Source organism: Echinops telfairi, unplaced genomic scaffold (assembly GCF_000313985.2).
Source record: "Echinops telfairi isolate 266 unplaced genomic scaffold, ASM31398v2 ScPeMD7_2;HRSCAF=8, whole genome shotgun sequence".
In the NCBI taxonomy this organism is placed as follows: Eukaryota; Metazoa; Chordata; class Mammalia; order Afrosoricida; family Tenrecidae; genus Echinops; species Echinops telfairi.
Window position 1 is genome coordinate 10,791,251 of NW_022103898.1, and position 5,977 is coordinate 10,797,227.

Here is a 5,977-nt window from a genome sequence, read left to right on the forward strand (position 1 = left end):
TTTTGGGAATGATGAGGGCAACAAATGTATAGATGTGCTTTACACAATTGATCTATGTATTGTGATAAATTGTATGAGCCCCAATAAATTGATTAATTAAAAAAAAATAAAGAGCATCATAAGCAAAAAAAAAGAAAAGAAAAGGAACCTACCATTTCTATTATAAGACAGAAGTAGCTTCATCCCACCTGAGAAATTATGTACAGAATCTGTTACTAAATCTAGGCTATTTTTCCACAGATCCCAGAGTAACTGAAGTAAATCCTAAAGAAGGAAGAACTTACCTAGGAATGGTTTTAATAAATGAATCCTAAATTTCTCATATGAGTACACAGTCCATTTACATTTGCATAATGTCTTACATTTATCAAGAATTTCTTTAGGTACAAAAAAGCCCTGTTAGTGTAGTGGGTTGCACGTTGGGTTATTAACTACAAGATCAGTAGTTTGAATCCACCAGCAGTTCTGGGGGAGAAAGATGAGGTTGTCTGTCCCCCAAAAGATGTATGAAGAGAGGAACACCAAGGAGCAGTTCTACTCTGTTCTATAGGATTGTTATGAGTCAGAATGGGGAGTGGGATGTGTGTGTCCTGACTTCACTTCATTGGCCATAAATAAACCAGTTTGAACTGTAAAAGGCATGCCTTAAATGACTGTTGGTAAAAATACATATCGTATATGCTCGAGTATAAACTGGTCCAAATATCAGCCAAAGCACCTAATTTTACCCAAAAAAACTGCATTAAAAATGTGCTGGAAAACTCAGCTTATACTCAAGTATATACGGTATGTCAAAGACATCCTTGAAGTAAATGAGAAACACCGTAAAGAAAGTTTAAATTCAAAATATCAAAAATAGAGTGATGGTAAAAACTAGAGTATGAACATTAAAGGTCATTTCTAAATAAGGCTAAGAAATAAATTAACAACATGTTATGGGGAACTGGAGAAAAGGCAGTATCTGCTAGTTTATGGCAGAAATTTAGCTAAACTGTGTCCTACAGTTGTGTGGAAAGTAAACTTATAAGCAGTGAATTTGTATATTTAGCTAGAGATTTCTAAGCAAAGTATTGAGTTTCTTCTTGCTTATAGTAATATGCAAGAGGAAAGAGACAGATTGAGAAACCAAGCAAACCTGCTAGACAAAAAGAAACTAGGCCTCAATGATTTGGGAAATTCTCAGCCTATCTAGATCATAAAAGCTGCCAAAATCAGGAAATCCACTGAAAGGGAAGCATGTTGTGGAATGAAAAGCCAAGTGCTGAAGAGATGAGATGTGTAACTCAAGAATCCTCTAAACCAGTGATTCTCAACCTTCCTAATGCCACAATCCTTTAATACAGTTCATGTGGTGGTGACCCCAACCATAAAATTATTTTCGTTGCTACTTCGTAACTGTAATTTTGCTACTGTTATGAATCATAATGTAAATATCTAATATGCAGGATATATTTTCACTGTTACAAACTGAACATAATTAAAGCATAGTGATTAACCACAAAAATAATATGTAATTATATATTGTGAAATACTTATTTCTAATTACAAATAAATGAAATTTTGTCTTGAAGCATGGTGTAGCACAAGTAACAGTCTAAATATAACAACAGTAAACTGCATTGCTACATTTTGCAACAGTAAGTGTAAAAAGCCAACATCAGTTAAGATGGTTGAGATAGCTTCTTTCTCACCAGATCAGAAATTCTCGGAGCAGTCTTTGCAAGAGCATCATGAAGATCATCTTCCACAAGTCTATTTCTGTATTTAGACTTGATAACCAACAAACTGGAAAACTCTGTTTCACAAAGATATGTTGCTGGAAATGGAAGAAGGCGCAACACAGTCTCAGACAGAACAGGATATGACTATAAACACTTGATCCAGATTTTTGTAACTGGCACTGTAGAGAAGTCAGTTCTCGCTGCATAGCTGTTAATAAGTTCAATGAACTCCTCTGGTGCTGCCTCAGGAACATCTTCAACTTTGTGAATGGGCTTCTGCCAAGTGCAAATGGAGTGTCAGGTAGATTTGGAAAGTACGATGAAATTTCGTCTGCAAGCATGTGCACGTGTTCTTTCACAGAAATTATCATTGTAATCAGGTTCAATGTCATGTTCCTCAAAGAAAGCAGATAAGGTAGGCAACATGTAAATTTTATTTTCATCCAATTTTTTTGCCAATGCTTAAGTTTCATTTGGAATGATCAGATCTTTTCAGACAAATCGAGGCATGTTGCATTTGGTCCTTGCAGTGATAAATTTAACTCACTCAAGATGGCAAAGATGGCAACCAAGTAAGCTATTTCCTGCAGTTCAGTTTTATTGCTGAAAAGTGCTTCGAACTGCAGAATTGATTTCTAATTGAAAAATGTTTTGAGTTCATTATGAAGCTCAAAAACACATTTTAAAAATTTTCCTCTCAACAACCATCTCACTTCGGTGTGAAACAGGAGAGCATTATTTGGCGCATCCAAATAATTGCACAGTTGTAAAAACAGTCGACTTCACAGCAGTGCTCACCTTTATAACATCGACAGAACTTATGACACTTTCATTACTTCGTGTAACTCTTATGGCAGCATCTTCGTTGCTAATATTTGCCAATGAATCATACAGTAAGTTCCGATGACTTTTGGTGACTCATTCAGTACCAAACATTGGAAATCCAGATTGGCATCCTAGCATAGCTGGAGCACCATTTATGCCAACACCACAAACCTTTTCCCAAGAGATCTTATGCGCTGTCAGAATTGAACCAACTGTGCCAAATATATCATGTGCAGTGATTGTCGTTTCAAGAGGTTTGCAAAAAAGAAACTCATCTTTAAAGTCAACATTCTTAATATACCTCACGTAAATCAGTAACTTTGAACACTTTGGAACGTCTGTAGATTCATCAAGCTGGATGCTAAGTACTGGAAGTGCACCCAATTTAGTAACAAATCTGTCTCTGATCAAAACTTAAACAATGTCTTTGGTTGCTGGCAACAGTAAATCCTCAGCATTGGTGTGAGATTTCATAGTTCTGGCGATTCTGAGTGCCACCAACTATGAATGGCTGCTATGTTTTGTTTGTGGTACTTGCCACCAGTGCCAAGTCTAGCTTTCTTGAGTCCATCAGCTTTGCTTCTAGAGTAATTGGTATCCTTGCCAGCAAAGCTTGACTGCTTGCTATCAAAATGGCATTTGGTTTGTTCAGCTTCTAGATTTGGCTGATAGAACTTCACAACAAATAACACTTCGCGCTTTCTCAATTCCTGCTGTAATTATTGAGGTTAAATCATACTGTAAAAAAACCTCACTCTACAAATAACCCCCTCCCTGGGGAGTGAACAACAGAAAAGTGGGTGAAGGAAGACATCAGACAGTATAAGACACGACAATAATAATTTATAAATTATCAAGGGTTCATGAGGGAGGCAGGGTGGGGAGGGAGGGGGGAAAATGAGCTGATACCAAGGGCTCAAGTAGAAAGCAAATGTTTTGAGAATGATATGGCAACAAATGTACAAATGTGCTTGACACAATGGATGTATGTATGGATTGTGATAAGAGCTGTATGAGCCCCCAATAAAATGATTTTTTTTAAAGTCCTCACTATATTTTCTTAACGTTCTTCTCTACACAATCCATTGTCATAGGATGGTTTGCTAATGAAAATCATATATAACAATAGCTTTAATACACAGGGAATCCAGGACGGATGATCCCTTCAGGACCAGTGGTGAGAATGGCGATACCAGGAGGGTGGAGGGAGGATGTGGTGGAAAGGGGGAACCGATTATAAGGATCTACATATAACCTCCTCCCTGGGGGATGGACAACAGAAAAGTGGGTAAAGGGAAATATCGGACAGTGTAAAACATGACAAAATAATAATTTATAAATTATCAAGGGTTCATGAGGGAGGGGAGAGCGGGGAGGGAGAGAGAAAAAATGAGGAGCTGATGCCAGGAGCTTATGTGGAAAGCAAATGTTTTGAGAGTGATGAGGGTAACAAAATGTCCAAATGTGCTCTATAAATGTATGTATCCATAAACGTATGTATGGATTGTGATAAAAGTTGTATGAGCCCCCAATAAAATGATTTTTAAAAAATTTTAAAAACCAATAGTTTTAATAATACAAAAGATGATACATGGCATCATTCAGTAAATACAGTTCATTAAAGTTTCCTATGATTTACCATTGTGTTTTTTTTTTACATACCTGTTACTATCACACGGGGCCAGCATTCACATCAACCATAGCTGAATATAAAAAGACTGATCAGCATCCAGATTAAGTTCCATAGTAGATACTTTTTTTGTAGTAGTTGATTTTACATTACATGATTTTACATTTACCCAGTAATTATAATTCATGAAGTGTCGTTGTACCTCCAATACTGTATTTGTACAGGGTGTATGTGATGGAGTTTACACGATGATGTCATCACGCCAGGTACTCAGATGTGGGTGTATCTGCATGTGGGCAGACCCGCCTGGAGACAGATAGAGGAGCAGTGCCTTGGTTCCTAAGACCATTGGAAATATGTGCCTAAGACATATTTCGATGGTCTTAGGCAACCCCTGTGAAAGGGTCGTTCGATCCCACGGGCCATAGTTTGAGGACCCCTGCCCTAAGGGGTCGCAACCCACAGGTTGAGAACCGAATCTCTAAATAGCTAGAGATCGCATTATCTAGGAAGATCTATGAAGAATCCTCTTTTCTCATGGCATGAATTCCTGTGATATACACAGAAGACCCACAGGGTTGTTAAGATTGATACACTAGTAGGTAAACCACCTGCTTTGAAAGGGGCAGAAAGAAGGTAAAATAAATGAAGGATGGCAGACTACCAAAAGAACCCTGATGGTGCTGTGGATTAGGCATTTAGATGCTAGCCACAAGGTTGACAGTTCAAAGCCATCAGCCACTCATAGGAACAAGAGTTTGCAATCTCAACAAACCTATGAGTTGGCATCAATTCAATGGCAGTGAGTGAGGATCTCAAGGAGTCCGAAACAACTTCAGCTCGGTTTGGTCAAAACTAGCATGGTTCTAAAGATATGAAACAGGCTAATAAAACTACTCAACTGTAAGGATTGTGATAAGATTTGTACGAGGCCCCAATAAAATGATTTTTTTAAATTGGATTATAAAGTCTATGAACAGTATTATAATTTACTTGGATCATGTTCTGCTATCTTTCTGGTAATATTATTTATCTGTTCATTACCCTTCACTTTACCTGGCTCCAGTCTTTAATAGACCAATGTTCAAGTCATCAGTTAATTCTCAGATGGACAGAAGGAATTATGTTCAGGATGCTGCCTTTTAAAGCAAAGAGAGAGGCCCAGTAAAGGGTATAGGTAACTTTCATTCATTTACCAAATACTTATTGAGCATGTACTATTTGCTATGCCAAGCACGGTGTTAGATGCTGGGGGATATAGCAGTGAAAAGGCAGCCATGTTTCTTGGCCTAACAAGACATTAAAGTAACCAATTAACACAAATACTTAGCTGTTATAAAAGACATTCTAGGTGCTGTGAAAATTAACATGCATTGTGCTAATGTTTCACATGTAACTTTATTTACTTCTCACACTATTCTATGAGGATATAGAAATTCAGAAAGATTAAGCCTCTTGATCAAAATTATAAACATATATATCAATGAAATAAACTGAAAGTCCCAAAATAAATACATCTGTCTGGTCAACTGATTTTCAACAAAAGTGCTATCTATTCAATGAGGAAAGAAGAATTTCTGTAATTAATGGTGCTGGAACTGCTGATCTCCACAAGTAAAAGAATGAAGACCGGTACATAACTCGTACCATACACAAAAATCAACTAAACAAACCAATGATCTAAACATAAAATATTAAAAACTGAAACAACTTTTTAAAAAGTCAAAAGGGAGATCAACCCCCTAAGGTGTTACATTTTATCCTAACTACACTTGCCATAATGGATTTTACAAAGCTCTCT

The 5,977-nt window shown here is 37.0% G+C and overlaps 1 pseudogene; it reads left to right on the forward strand.

Annotated features, from left to right (window-relative positions):
* LOC101652482 overlaps positions 1 to 5,977 on the forward strand; it is a 121,356-nt pseudogene that overhangs the window by 46,053 nt on the left and 69,326 nt on the right.